This window comes from Sus scrofa, chromosome 8, assembly GCF_000003025.6.
Source record: "Sus scrofa isolate TJ Tabasco breed Duroc chromosome 8, Sscrofa11.1, whole genome shotgun sequence".
Lineage (NCBI taxonomy): Eukaryota > Metazoa > Chordata > Mammalia > Artiodactyla > Suidae > Sus > Sus scrofa.
This window is the reverse complement of record NC_010450.4, coordinates 110,213,356-110,229,784: the sequence shown is the minus strand read 5'-3', so window position 1 is coordinate 110,229,784 and position 16,429 is coordinate 110,213,356. Positions and strand designations below refer to the sequence as shown.

The following is a 16,429-nucleotide window of genomic DNA, read 5'->3' as shown; positions in this document are numbered from 1 at the left end:
TGCATCTGCTAATCTCAAACTCCTAATTTATCCCTCCCCCACCCCTTTCCCCTTTGCTAATCATAAATTTGTTTTCTATGTCTATGAGTCTGTTTCTGTTTTATAAGTGCATTTGTGTCATATTTTATTTTATTTTATTATTCTTTTTTAATTTTTTGTCTTTTGTCTTTTTAGGGCTGTACCCACGGCATATGGAGGTTCCCAGGCTAGGGGTCCAATCGGAGCTGTAGCTGCCAGCCTACATCACAGCTTACGGCAATGCTGGATCCTTAACCCACTGAGCAAGGCCAGGGGTCAAACCTGCAACCTCATGGCTCCTAGTTGGATTTGTTTCCACTGCAACACATGGGAACTCCAGTGTGTCGTATTTTAGATTCCACATACAAGTGATACAAGTGTATTTGTCTTTCTCTTTCTGACTTACTTTACTTAGCATGATAAACTCAGGTTCATTGGTGTTGCTGCAAATGGCATTATTTCATTCTTTTTATGGCTGAGTAATATTCCTTTGTGTATATATACCACATTTTCTTTATCCATTCATCTGTTGATGGACATTTAGTTTGCTTCCATGTCTTAGCTATTATAATTAGGGCTGCAGTGAACATTGGGGTGCATATATCTTTTTGAATTACAGTTTTCTCTAGATATATGCCCAGGAGTGGGATTGCTCTATCATATGAGAGCTCTGTTTTTAGTTTTTTAAGGAAGCTTCATACTGTTCTCCATAGTGACTGGACCAATTTGCATTCCCACCAACAGTGTGGGAGGGTTCTCTTTTCTCCACACCCTCCCAGCATTTGTTATTTGCAGACCTTTTAATGTTATCCATTCTGACCTGTGTGAGGTGATACCTCATGGTAGTTTTGATTTGCCTTTCTCTAATAATTAGCAATGTTAAGCATCTTTGCATGTGCCTACTGGCCGTGTCTATATCTTCTTTGTAGACATGTCTATTTAGGTCTTCTGCATATTTTTTTGATTAGGTTGTTTCTTTTCTTGTTGTTGAGTTGTGAGCTGTTCGTGTATTTTAGAAATTAAGCCCTTGTCAGTCACATTGTTTGCACATATTTAGGAGAAGTCAGTTCTAATCAGGGTGTGACATAGAAATGCAAATAACAAAAACAGCAGCAATAATAGTTTCCATTCGTGCAGTTATTTGCTAATATTTATTCATCATTATCATGTCACTTTGAGATAGGTTTAAACCACATCAAATTACTGTTTTTTATGCCAAAATAGTCTTTAATAAGGCTAGTTCCATGGCTCTGCCTGAACAATACTCAACATGATCCTCTCATCCCACTTCTGTCCAACCTCATCTCCAGGTAGCCCCACATCCTCCCAGCTTCACCTGACCACCCCCCACAACTGTTTCCCCAGGCTGTTTCCCATGCCTCCAGTATCCTCCTCTACCTCCCCTGCAAACTCTGTCCTTCCAGAGCCAGCTCAAGTTCTCCTCCTCAGAGAGATTTTCTCTGACTTTCCTCCTGTCTAGTTACACGTGCACACAAACACACACTCAGGCACACACACACACTCAAGCCTCTATTACACTGTCACAAACCTTAATGGTGAGACCTCAATTGCACAGTAATTACTGGTTTATGTATCTGCCTTCCCCATTAGATTATGAGCACGTGAAAGCGGAGACGGTGAGTTCATTTTGTCAGCCCCAATGCCTAGCCTAGCACTTGATCGTTACCAAGGCCTTGTTGAATGAAAGAACTAAATCATTAAAAATCACAAGATTAATTAAGAGTGTAGTTTTATGATTGACCCACTGTGGCATAACTCCTAGTGTAATACAGTATTTAACATTGTGCCGTGCACGTTGCACGTGTTCCATAAATGTTTGTGAGCTGAATGAATGAATGATGGCAGGTGAAAAATCTCTTAATTAGATCCAGAGGGTCCTCTTTATTTGTACAATCCAAATAAGAAAGGCGTTCTCAGACACTGAAAAAAGCTATGCCGACATCTTTGTCTTACAAAGGACTCATCTGAATGATAATGAGTGTGGAAAATGGATTAGCTCTTGGGTGGACAGGGGTTTTTTTGTTTGTTTGTTTGTTATTTGTTTTTGCTTTTTTGTCTGGTTGAAAAAGTAGAAATGCTTGAGTGTTCCATGATTTTGATTTTTGTGCTTATTAATTTAATTTTTTAAATTAAACTATTTTTGGTACATGAATTAAAATTGGTAAAAGTAATGGTTTTCAGGGTAATATTAATGCTAATTTTTATCATTTTATATATCTGCCAATCATGTAACTCTGGAGAAATTGATTACCATCTGCTCTTGGATTCTAGTGATAAGACATCATTACTGCTAGGAGTATTCTTCTATGTGGCCAAAATTAGTAATCTAATTGTTAGGGTGATCAATAAATGTTGCTAACCCTCATTATATGTATTATTACATAATATGCTTCAAATAAAGCACTGAATATTTTCGAAGTAAGCGATAAAGTAGCCCTAATTTATTGGTCTCGGCTCAGAAGCCAAGTGTTTTAAAGTGCATCAAGAAGGCTATTTTTTCAAATCTCATGAATTGGTGGTTCCAGAGCATTATTGGGATAAGCATTAATGAGATTAAGGGTACACTGTAAAACTAAAGCAAAGTGACATCAGAAAAAAATTATTATCAAGGATAAAGAGGGATTTTAATTGGGGACAGTATTGAGTCTGTTGGTCAAATTGATCAAATCGGGACTCTAACAAAGTAGCTGACTCTACTCTTGATGTTAGATGATTGACAGCTATGAGGCCCCACTGCTCTCCCTTACTTCTCTGCCCCCCATCTGGACAAGCTGATCAGAAAGTCCAGGTGCTCTCTCCTGTGGCAACAGCAGGAAGTTAAGAGCATGTAAACTCCAGCTTGGGAAAAGAACTCTCACACCAGCCCCACGCTCTAAACACCATAAAACTCTAAGCCCATTCTTTCAAACCATTTTACACTCCTTTGGAAGGCTGGCTTGATCTTCCAGAAAGCCCCATTATGTGCGCAATAATCTCTTATACCCTTTTGGTGCCTGTCTGGCATCATCAGTCTTGACATCCAAATTTTGGATGGAGCAAAAGAACCCTTGTGCATCTGTAGGCTGACCACAGTAGGGGGAAATTGACATTTGAACAATGTGGCATCATCTGATCCATGAGTACCATGCATCTCTCCGTTTAAGTCTTCTTTAATGTTTCTCATAAATGCTTTCTAGTTTACAACATGGACATTTTGTCCCTATTTCATTAAATGTTTCCTAAGTAGTTTATATTTTGGTGCTATGCATAGTCTTTACACTGTACATAGTCTTATTTTCTTGTTTAAATTTCTAGTTCTTTACTAGTACATATAATTGAATTGACATCAGCAGGATGACAGAATAAGAGCTCTCTGCTTTCATCCTCCCACAGTACATCGATTTTTGCACTCACCCACGGATAAGAGTACCCTTGTCCAGGAGTCCAGCAGAGAAACTCCACCATGCCGTTGGAGCAGAAGAATCCAAGAATAGACACATTGAAGAAGGTAAGAGGAACAGTTTCACTTTGCCCACATCCCTCTTCTCTGAAGGCTCAGTGGTAGGAAAGACCCCCACAGCCATGATTTCTTTCACAAGGAAAACCGAGAGCATGTGAGTGAATGCCAGGGTTCCCCAGCCAGGCAGAATGCTACCCAAGACACTCACCTCTTCCTCACCTCACCAAGATTACTGACGTGATCTACAAGCTTGAGTGGTTGAGAATTCATCAAAGAGATGCTATTAACTGCTCATTGTTCTGCCTACCAACTGATTCACAGGCTGTCAGAAAGCCCATCCGTGAAAAACCACAGATGCCTCCCATGCAGATCTCCCCAAGACCACTCGCATGCACCCCCAATGTCCCCAGTGCCTAACTGTCCCCATCCTCACATAGCCAACTCCTATGGTTGGTGAGCATGAGGACTTGCACACGACTAGCAAGCAAGCACAGTCAGCCAGCCTACTTCTCAGAGATGGGGTGAAGTCTCACCAACTGGAGCATTTCAGAGCACTTCCTTAGGGAGAACAGGAGGCTCTCAGCATCTGGCCAGGCCTTGCAGGATTGAGAGGAGGCACACACTCTTAGGAATTTCCCGGGGAGTTCCCGTCGTGGCGCAGTGGTTAACGAATCCGACTAGAAACCATGAGGTTGCGGGTTCGGTCCCTGCCCTTGCTCAGTGGGTTAACGATCCGGCGTTGCCGTGAGCTGTGGTGTAGGTTGCAGACGCGGCTCGGATCCCGAGTTGCTGTGGCTCTGGCGTAGGCCAGTGGCTACAGCTCCAATTCAACCCCTAGCCTGGGAACCTCCATATGCCGTGGGAGCGGCCCAAGAAATAGCAACAATAACAACAACAACAACAACAAAAAAAAAAGACAAAAGGAATTTCCCTATGAAGGAACAAAAAGTGTGCAGCAGGCACACCCATAGGAAAGGTCTGAAAAGCATCCGAATCTCCAGCTGGGTATTGGGTGAAGGAATCTCTCTCCCAAAGCCAGTCAGTAAAGCCTGGATGTGACCACTTCTTCCAAAGTGAAGATAGTAGTTAGACATCAAGCCAGGAACATGAAAAATCAAGGAAACATGATATCACCAAAGGAACACAATACTTTTCTAAAAACTGACACCAAAGAAATGGAAATCTCTAAATTGCCTGATAAAGAATTCAGAATAACTGTTTTAAGTACACTCTGTGTATAATACAGTGAGTGCACAAATAGACAATTTGATAAACAATGAAAGAATGTTATGAACAAAACTGAGAATTTCAACAGAGAGATGGAAGCTCTCTGAAAGAGAAATTAAGAAAGTGATCCCAGCGTTCCCATTGTGGCACAGTGGAAACAAATCCGATTAGTATCCATAAGGACTCAGGCTCAATCCCCTGTCCTTGACTAGTGAGTCAGGGATCCCACATTGCCGTGAGCTGTGGTGTAGGTTGCAGATGTGGCTGGGATCCTGCATTGCTGTGGCCGTGGCATAGGCCAGCAGCTGTAGCTCCGTTTTGACCCCTGGCATGGGAACCTCCATATGCCACGGGTGTGGCCCTAAAAAGCCCCCCCACCGCTGCCGCCAAAAAGCAGTCCCATTCACAACAGCATCAAAAACAGCAAAATACTTAGGAATAAATTTAACCAAGGAAGTAAAATATCTATACACTGAAAACCTTAACTTGTTGAAAGAATTGGAGGAGAGACAAATAAATGCAAAGACACCCTATGTTCATGAATTGGAAGAATTTTGTCAAAATGTCTGTACTACCCGAAGCAATCTACAAATTCAATGCAATCTCTATCAAAATTCCAAAGACTTTGTTTTATACATAGATGATTATGTCATCAGTGAATAATGACAGTTCTACTTCTTCCCTTGCAATCTCTAGACCTCGTATTTATAGTTCTTGTCATCCAACACTGGCTAGGAATTCCAGTAGAACACTGAATACAAAGGGAAAGAGTAAATATCCCTGCTTAGTTCCCAGGCTTAGGGGGAAAACCTAGTCTACCACTAGCTATAATAACTGTTTTTGTTGAGGTCCTTTATCAGGTTGCCAGAATAACTTCTTTTTATTCCTCGTTGTCTGGGAATATTTATGATGAATTGATGTTAAATTTCATTAAATGCTTTTTCTGCATATATTAATAATAACATAGATTTTCTTTTTCTGTCTTATGATGAATTATATTGGTAAAAACTCAGATGTTGAACCAACTTTGCAGTCTTGGGGTTATCACTATTTGGTCTTGATGTACTTTCTAAATAAGTTGGGGTTTTTTAGAGGTTTTTTGTTTTTGTTTTTGTTTTTGTTTTTTTGCTTTTTAGAGCTGCACCCATGGCATATGGAAGTTCCCAGGCTAGGGGTTCAATCAGAGCTGCAGCTATGCTGGATCCTCAACCCACTGAGCAAGAGCAGGGATCAAACCTGCATCCTCATGAATACTAGCCAAATTCATTTCCACTGAGCGACAACAGGAACTCCATAAATAATTGAATTTGGGAGTTCCCATCGTGGCTCAGTAGTTAACGACTCCAACTAGGAACCAGGAGGTTGCAGGTTCGATCCCTGGCCTTGCTCAGTGGGTTAAGGATCCAGTGTTGCCGTGAGCTGTGGTGTAGGTCGAAGACATGCTCAGATCTGGCATTGCTATGGCTCTGGCGTAGGCTGGCAGCTATAGCTCTGATTCGACCCCTAGCCTGGGAACCTCCATATGCCTCTGGTGTGGCCCTAGAAAAGAAAAAAAAAATTGATGAATTCAATTTACTAAAATTTTGTTAGGCCGTTTTATGTCAATATCCATCAGGAGTTATTTGTCATCTGTTTTATTTATGTATTTAATAAAATAAATAGTTAAGTATCTAATAAGTTATTAAAAACCTATTTTTTGGCCACACTCACAACATGTAGAAATTTCCAGGCCAGGGACTGAACTCATGGCACAGCAGTGACTCCAGCCACTGCAGTGCCAATGCCAGATCCTTAACTCACTGAGCCACAAGAAAACGCCCAAAAAAGCTATTTAATAAGATAAGTTTCTCTTATTGTAATGTCTTTGATTTTGTTAGTGGGGTAATCCTGGTCTAATAGAATAAGTTGGGAAGTATTTCAGTCTCGTTTATTTTCTGGGTAGATTTGTGTAGATTTGGTATTGTTTTTGTTGTTGTTGTTGTTGTTCTTTAAATGCTTGAAAGAACTCCTGAGTAAAAATAAGCTGTGCTTGTGGTTTTATTTTGTTTCTTTTTTATAGGAAGATTTTTTAGTACATGCTCAATTTCTTTAATGGACAGAGAGTTGAATACAGAGAGGAAAACAGTCATTTTTCTGGTGTGATTCATATACAACATACCTCCTCCACCAGCCTTCAAGGAATTAGAAATTGTGTCTTTCTGGGTTTTCTTTAAATATTTAAAACACACTGTGAGTCTGTTTCTGTTCTGCAAATAAGTTCATTGTATCCTTTTTTTCAGATTCCACTTGTAAGTGATAGCATATGATGTTTATGTCTCACTGTCTAACCTCACTTAGTGTGATAATTTCTAGGTCCATCCATGTTGCTGCAAATGCCATTATTTCATTCTTTTTATGGCTGAGTAATATTCTGTTGTATATATATACTACATCTTCTTTAACCACTCCTCTGTCAGTGGACATTTAGGTTGCTTCCATGTCTTGGCTATTGTATATAATGCTGCAGTGAACACTGGGGCACATGTATCTGTTCAAGTCATGGTTTTCTTCAGATAGAAGCCCAGGAGAGGGTCTTCTTTCCATTTTTTGATTAGGTTGTTTGTTTTGTTGTTGTTGAGTTGTATGAGTTGTTTGTATATTTTGGAGATTAAGCCCTTGTGGGTTGCATCGTTTGCAAGTATTTTCTCCCATTCTGTAGGTTGTCTTTTCGGGTTTTTTTAATTGTTTTCTCTGCTGTGCAAAAGCTTGTAAGTTTGATTAGGTCCCATTGGTTCATTTTTGTTTTTATTTTGGCAGTCTTGGGAGACTGACCTAAAAAAACATTTGTACAGGTGAGTCAGAGGATGTTTTGCCTGTGTTCTCTTCTAGAAGTTTTATGATGTCATGTCTTATGTTTAAGTCTTTCAGCCATTTTGAGTTTGTTTTTGTGCATGGTATGAGGGTTTGTTCTAGTTTCATTGAGAACCTTGAAAATATTATACTAAGTAAATCAGACACAAAAGAAAAAATATAATTTCACCTACATGAGGTACCTAATATAGACAAATTCATAGAGACAAAAAAGAGAATTGAGGTTGCCTAGGACTGGGAGTTTGGGGAATAAGAAGTTGTTTAGTGGGTATAGAGTTTCTGTTTTGGATAATGAACTTTCTGGAAGTGGATAGTGGTGATTGCACAACATTGTGAATGTATTTATTGCCATCAGTTGTACGTAAAAGTGGTTAAAATGGTCAATAATTTTATGTTAATTATACTTTATAGCAACAAAAAAGTAATATGTTTTCATGTTTAAAAATAGTAATATTAAACAAAAATTATAAATTCTTAAGTATCCATAATCTAACCAAACTGATTATTATTATTAATATTTAAAGTTTAAGTGTCTTCATCTGTTAAATAGAAATAATAGTGCCTATTATTATTAACACTCAAAGGGTCATTGTGAGGTTCTTATACAATAATCAATGTTAAAGACATAGCAGTGGCCCTTGCATAAGGTGAGCACAAGAAGAATATCAGCCTTGGAGTTCCCTTTGTGGCGAAGGGGAAACGAATCCAACTAGGAACCATGAAGTTGTGCATTCCATCCCTGGTCTCGCTCAGTGGGTTAAGGATCTGACATTGCCATGAGCTGTGGTGTAGGTCACAGACGTGACTCGGATCCTGCGTTGCTGTGGCTGTGGTGTAGGCTGGCAGCTGTAGCTCTGATTCAGCTCCTAGCCTGGGAACCTCCATATGCCACAGGTGTGGCTCTAAAAAGCAAAAAAAAAAAAGAATATCAGCCTATTTTATGGTGATTTTATGTACATTATGGTAATCTGCTATTTTTAACTTAACAATACATTGGGAACATACTTTCATGTGAATAAAAAATATACATGATTTCTTATTCCTGTGTACTCTTCCATTGTAAGGAACTAAATGTGAGTGCAAAGTTTAGGTACAAAACCATTTATTATAGTACCAGGTAAACTAGAAAAAAACTTGAAATAGTCTAAATTATCTTCTGATAAGGAGATAACAGCTTACGAGTCAAGAGTTCAGAAAGGCTGTGCAGCTCCTATGGAAAACGGTATGGAGATTTCTTTAAAAATTCAAAATAGAACCTACCATATGATTCAGCAATTCCACTTCTGAGATGAAAACACTGATTTGAAGAGGTATACATATTTCCATGCTTATTGCAGCACTATTTACAATAGCTGATACAGGGAAGCAACCTAAGCACCCATAGATAAATGAAATATGAAATAAAGAAAATATGTTACATATATACACAATAGAATATTATTCAGCCATAAAGTAAATGAAGTCTTGCCATATGCAACAATGTGGATGGACCTTGAGGGCATTATGTTTAGTGAAATACATCAGAGAAAGACAGATACCATATGATCTCACTTACATGTGGAATCTTAAAAAATAGTAACAAAAAAATCACAAGAACACACACACACACAGAGCTTTCTGTTTATTTAATGTTGTAGCCAAAGAAGAGGGAGTTGACTTTCCATTTACCCTGACTCAAATGAGAAGAGAAGTTGGGTTTGGAGGTTCTCACTGCCAAGTCCTGTTTGCCCCAACAGCAGCTTTAAGGTGACTTTGAAGCAGATGCCCAAGTTAAGGGCAAATCCTACTGGAAAGTCTATATTCACTTAGATGGAAAAGGAAGAAATTTCCCTAGGATCAAGCTGAAACTGATAGAATTAATCTAAAATTAAGAAGCAAGGAATCGGAGTTCCCGTCATGGCGCAGTGGTTAACGAATCCGACTAGGAACCATGAGGTTGCGGGTTCGGTCCCTGCCCTTGCTCAGTGGGTTAACGATCCGGCGTTGCCGTGAGCTGTGGTGTAGGTTGCAGACGCGGCTCGGATCCCGCGTTGCTGTGGCTCTGGCGTAGGCTGGCAGCTATAGCTCCGATTCGACCCCTAGCCTGGGAACCTCCATATGCCACGGGAGCGGCCCAAGAAATAGCAAAAAAGACAAAAAAAAAAAAAAAAAAAAAAAAGAAACAAGGAATCAAGGGGCAGCGAGATTATTCCTTGACTGGTCCCCAGGTTTACTGTCATCTGGCAATTGCTGCTTCTTTGTTTATTGTAAAAGCAAAATAAGGCCTGTTTTAAAGAAGGGAGTCATACTCCAGTCTGGCAAGTACCAAATATGCACCTTGATGGAACCTTAGAACGTCTCAATCATATTTAATACATATACTGGTACTTTAATTAACCACTAATACAAATGTAAAACTTCATATTCTGTTGTATTGTATATGATACAAAGGAAAAGAGCCTTCCTTATCCCACGAATCCAGTCCCATCCCCAGCCCCTACTATTCCTATTTAGCATGTACTCTTTCATTCTTTCGTATGTTTTCCTATGCTCATATGGACATGTGGGTAAAAATAAAAATAGATTCACATTTTTATTAACATTGAATTATTCTATACATAATGTTCTAGAAATTGATATTTTCATTTACTAAAATATTGTTCACAATTTACCTCTTTCCAGTTTTGTCCAAGGTAGACTTTATCAGGACAAATGTAAATAAGAAACATTACCTTAATATAGCCCCCCCTTGCAAAAAATAAAAACTTTCCAAATTATATGTATATGTATCTTAACCAAGGCCATATGGAAATAATCCTTCGTATGTGTCTGTACTGTCTCACTCCACAGTTCCTGAATGCTCATCCCAGAACTTGTTCCAAGGTGGCTATATCAGAATCATTTTAATTTTCTTTATTTTTTTTTAAATGCAGATTCTGAGCTCTAGCTTTTCTATGTGATAAGTCTAGAATAACGAGTCTGGAAAAGAAGGTGGGGATTTATTAAATAAAATACAAGTGATTCTGATGATCAGCCTAGTTTGGACACAGTGGAACCATCAGTGTTTCCTGAAGACCCCATTAGCCGAATCAGTGGTAGAAGATGAGCTTGTCACCACAGCAAGTCAGCTCCCTTAGAAATACTCCACTCTTATGATGGTGCAGGGTTCTACCATGTGAATGTTCCACGCCTTATCTAACTTATGCCCTGTTGATGAACATTTAAATTGATCCAACCTTTTTCTTTTACAAGCAACACTGTAACAAACATCTGAGTGTGTGTGTGTAAATACAGAGAGAGAATAAGAGTTTCTGTAGGGTAACTTCTTTAAAATGGAATTTCACATTCAAGGAGTACATGCTTTTTCATTTTTGCAATAACTCCTCCAAAACCATGTCATATAGGCTCCTCTCTTGTTCCACGATGTGTTATCAAGGGATGAAGTATCTATTTTATTATCCAAATAATTATATTCATTACAATTATTAACTATAAATAATGTCACTCTAGGAGTTCCCATCGTGGCACAGTGGTTAACGAATCAGACTAGGAAACATGAGGTTGCAGGTTCGATTCCTGGGCTTGCTCAGTGGGTTGAGGATCCGGCATTGCCGGGAGCTGTGGTGTGGGTCGAAGACGCAGCTCGAATCCCACATTGCTGTGTCTCTGGTGTAGGCCGGCGACTATAGCTCCAATTAGACCCATAGCTTGGGAACCTCCAAATGCCGTGGGAAGCGGCCCTAGAAAAGGCAAAAAGACCAAAAAAAAAAAAACCAAAAAAAAACAAAACTATAAATAATGTCACTCTAAAGTTGATAGTTATGATTATTCTACATTTTTACTAATCTGGATTTCTTTCTTTGATAGTTCAATAGAACTTTCTTTTAACCTTTCTCATTTTTTTACTGAAGTTGCAAGACAATATTACATAAGTTATAGATGTAGCAATATAGTGATACACAATTTTAAAGTTAGGCTCCATTTATAGTTATTATCAAACATTGACTCTAGTCCCCACAGTTGCACAAGATATCCTTGTAGCTTTATTTTATAGTTTGTACCTCTTACTCCTCTACCCCTAGGTTGCCTCTCCCCTCTTTCCTCTCTCCACTGATAACCTGGTAGCCACTAGTTCTCTATATCTGTGGAACTCATGTTATTTTTGAAATAACTTAAAGTCTGTAGCCTATATAATTTTCATACTTAAAATGCATTGTATATTTGTGACTGAACTTTGTCCCAAAGTCCAGCAAGCCAAACTCTACGATGCAGAGATTTGCAGCAGAGAAACAGTTTATGCACAAAGTGGCCAAGTGAGGAGACAGAAGAACAGTTCTCAAATCTGCCTCCCCCAAGGTGAGGGGCTCGGGATATTTATGGATAAGGTTGAGGCTGGGGGTGGGAGTGTGGGGAGTGTGGGGAAGATGATTGAAGATAAGAAAAAGGTGAGCAGCAGTTCCCATTGCTGTTGAGCCCAACTAGCATCCACAAAGATGTCGACTTAATCCCTGGCCTCATTCAAGTGTGCTAAGGATCCGGTGTTGCCTTGAGCTGTGGCGTAGGCCACAGACCCAGCTTGGATCCTGTGCCTATGGTGTAGGCCTGCAGCTGCAGTTCCAATTCAGCCCCGAGCCTGGAAACCCATATGCTGCAGGTGTGGCCTTGAAAAGAAAAAGAATAAAAAAAAAAAAACAAACAACGAAAAAGTGTGCAGACTCAACCAGTGCAACACAATTACAACCTTCTTCATGGGAGAAAAATGACAGCATTAGCATGATCTGAACATGGAGGTTTTGGCCCTCTGATGTCAAAAAGTCACCAGGTGGACACTGGTACATGCTCAGTGGGAGGATCAATGGTCTCGACCAGTCAATACTGGCTCAAACTAGACATAGCCAGCTCCAAGTTCCTGAAAGAACAACTTGGATAAACATTGTGCAGGCTACATGACACTTGGAGGACATGAAAGTTTTTGTAAAATTAATTAAAACAGATTTTATCAGTGAAGGCAAGTTACAGTCCTTTTTTTTTTTTTTTTTTTTTTTTTTTTTTTTTTTTTGACTTTTTGCCTTTTCTTGGGCCGTTCCTGCAGCATATGGAAGTTCCCAGGCTAGGGGTCGAATCAGAGCTATAGCTGCCAGCCTACTCCAGAGCCACGGCAACGCCAGATCTGAGCCATGTCTGCGACCTACACCACAGCTCATGGCAAAGCCAGATCCTTAACCCACTGAGCAAGGCCAGGAATCGAACCCGCAACCTCATGGTTCCTAGTCAGATTCGTTAACCACTGAGCTACGACGGGAACTCCATAGTCCATTTTTTATTAAGCAATTTATACTTCAAAGGATCTAACTTGTCACTACTCTTGGTTTCACATTAGGCATTCCTCTTTTTTTTGTTGTTTTTTTGTTTGTTTGTTTGTTTTGCTATTTCCTGGGCCGCTCCCACGGCATATGGAGGTTCCCAGGCTAGAGGTCAAATTGGAGCTGTAGCCACCAGCCAACACCAGAGCCACAGCAACGCGGGGTCTGAGCCATGTCTGCAACCTACACTACAGCTCACAGCAACTCCAGATCCTTAACCCACTGAGCAAGGCCAGGGATCGAACCCGAAACCTCAAGGGTTCCTAGTCGGATTTGTTAACCACTGCGCCACAACAGGAACTCCAAGGCATTCCTCTTTTTTAAAAAATAATAAAATAGCAACCATTTGTTGGGACTTACTTTGTGCAGACCACATTATATGTTCTAGCTCATTTAACTCTACTTAGAAATAGGGAGCTAAAACCAAAATTACAGTGCTTAAGACCACACACCTAATAAATATTAGAAGTGGGATTTGAAGCCAAGCTTACTGATCCCCAAGTCCAGGCATGTGCCACTCAGTATATTCAGATTTAACTTTTTTACTGCAATAGAGCAATGTGAATGGAAGTTCAAGGATATTACAAGGTATCCAGACAGGTGTTACTATCACCTCTTGTTCAAACAATTGTGTTTATATAGAACATATCCTGAGCCCCTAACTCCCACCTCATCCAACACCTCACTTCTCAGCTCTTCAGTATGCTCTTCGCAGCTTTGGAAGATTCTGGATTATTCTATTAAAAAGGATTGTTCAGGCAGACCCACATCCATCTATGACAGGGGTTAGGAAAAGGGTTAAAATTTTAACACTCGGAGTTCCCGTCGTGGCGCAGTGGTTAACGAATCCGACTAGGAACCATGAGGTTGCGGGTTCGATCCCTGCCCTTGCTCAGTGGGTTAACGATCCGGCGTTGCCGTGAGCTGTGGTGTAGGTTGCAGACGCGGCTCGGATCCCGCGTTGCTGTGGCTCTGGCGTAGGCCGGTGGCTACAGCTCCGATTCAACCCCTAGCCTGGGAACCTCCATATGCCGAGGGAGCGGCCCAAGAAATAGCAACAATGACAACAACAACAACAAAGACAAAAAAGACAAAAGACAAAAAAAAAAAAAAAGAAAAATTTTAACACTCTACTTTCTTATCAAAAAAAGAGGGGAGCTTTGAGAGGTGTCTGTTTTTGACCACACCCATGGCATGTGAAAGTCCCTTGACCAGGGTTGGAACCCAAGCCACAACAGTGACAGCACCAAATCCTTAACTGCTAGGCCACCAGGAAACTCCAAGATGGATCTTAATTGAATATGCATATTAATTGGAATTTAGAACTGATTGTTCTTTGTGTAAGAAAAAGAAAATTCCTTCATTCATCAACATTTAACTCACCAAATACTTATTGAGAAAGTCCCTGTCATGGCTCAGCAGAAGCGAATCCAACTAGTATCCTTGAGGATGCAGATTCAATCCCTGGCCTCGCTCAGTGGGTTAAGGATCTGGCATTGCCATGAGCTGTGGTGTAGATGGAAGATGTGGCTCGGACCCTGCGTTGCTCTGGCTGTGGTGTCGGCCGGAAGCTACAGCTCCAATCCGACCCCTAGCCTGGGAACCTCCATATGCCATGGGTGCGGCCCTAAAAAGACAAATAAATAAAACTAAGCTATAAACTTATAAAGGAAAACAGGTCATTTGTTGACGTGGATCTCTCAAAGTGTCTAAATCATGAGGGGAAATCAAACCACCTTACTAAAAGAGCCCTACTTTTGTTACTTGTCATGCAGTTCAGTGACAGTTGTATGCTTCCTCCAGCCTTTGAAAAACAAGTTTCATTCTAAGGTAAAGCCAGGAGAACATTGGTTCATAAGGAATGAAGTAAAAATCCAAACTACCAGACTGGGGGTTGATTCAGTCACTTCAGTTCTCACTCCCTCTCCTCTGCCCCACAATTTTCTGTTCTGAGGCCCAGCCTCTCCCCTCGTCAGCAAACCAGACCATCATGTTAATAAGAGTTGATTTGTAAATAGCGTCTCCCTCACCCCATCTCCACCCCCCTTTGGCCAGGCTCCTACTTTTCTGCTCAATGGCACAGATGTGGCTTTCAGCTGACTGGGACCAGGGGGCTATTAGCAGCAAATCCAGTGAGGGAAATTAATGAAGGGGACAACTAATAAAAGACAGCTCAGGACAGCCAGACTAACTTGCTCCGAGCAGTAATTAACTTTTTTTTTTCTTTTTTTTCTTTTTCTTTTTCCTTCTTTTTTCTTTTCTTTTTTTTTTTTTTTTTTTTTTTTTTTTTTTTTAGCTCATGAAGGTAAATATGCCATCGGCACTGGTCCAGTCTAACTCTTCTTTATTAAAAAGGAGAGATCAGAGCTATTCATGGGGAGCTGAGACTTAATCTGTTTTCCTCCCAAGAAGAACAATTTTAAATCACTTGTGTGACTTGTTTTGTGGATCCATGATGCCCACATCAAGAGACACCTTCAGAGATGAGGGAGAGAGGAAGCACATGAAGAAATATGTCTCTAAATAAGAGAAATAGTCATCCTCTGCTTGGAGGCGGCTTGAGAGCGAGAATCTTTTTTAAAGGTTTGCTTTTCTTCCCGACCTAAAATGATGGACTTTTTCTGTTCAATGCAAGTGCTGAATGAAAAGCAAGATCAGTTTCAAAGTTCATGGCAAGTCTTAGAAGTCAGTGTTAAATATTAGCCTAGCTTGAGGGACATTTCAGTTACCTTCCTTCAGCCTCCAGTTTCTGTTTTTAAAGATGCAGTTACGAAAGGCAGCTTAAAATTTGGTTTCTCCATCTGTTTCATTTATTTATTTATTTATTTTTGAGATTGATAAAGGAATTCCCATGATGGCTCAGTGGTAACAAACCTGACTAGTATCCATGAGGATGGGGGTTCGATCCCTAGCCTCAGCGGGTTAAGGATCTGGCATTGCTGTGAGCCGTGGTATGGGTCACAGATGTGGCTCAAATCCTTTGTTGCTGTGGCTAAGGTTTAGGCAGGCAACTGTAGCTCTGATTCAACCCCCTAGGCTGGGAACTTTCATATGCTGTGGGTGCGGCCCTAAAAAGCAAAAGCAAAAAAAAGATCAAATGTTTGTTTTTCATTCAAGAAGTAGGTTCTGTAAACAAAGAGTCAAGTCAAATCTGTGAAGGAACTGTTAGAGTTATGTCCATAACCTCACAGATGCTCAATGTATGTCTCTCATGTCACAGTACACATCAGTCCTGTCCTCCAATTTATTGCAGACTTTTTTTTTTGTCTTGTTTTTTTTTTAAAGGCTGCACCCACAGCACATGGAGGTCAAATCGGAGCTGTAGCCACTGGCCTACACCACAGCCACAGATACATTAGATCCAAGGCTCGTCTGCGACCTACAACAGAACTCACGGCAATGCCGTATCCTTAACCCACTGACAAAGGCCAGGGATTGAACCTGTGTCCTCATGGATACTAGTCAGATTCATTTCTGCTGAGCGGGAACTCCTATGGTAGACTCTACTGATGGCTAGGCAGGCAGCCATGGC

At 40.4% G+C, this 16,429-nt stretch overlaps 1 long non-coding RNA gene across 1 annotated transcript; it reads left to right on the top strand.

Moving 5' to 3' along the window:
- Nucleotides 958–15,770, top strand: LOC106507799. The gene is made up of 3 exons (XR_002346829.1): nucleotides 958–3,526; nucleotides 11,780–11,890; nucleotides 15,194–15,770. It is a non-coding gene; the product is annotated as an uncharacterized LOC106507799 (long non-coding RNA).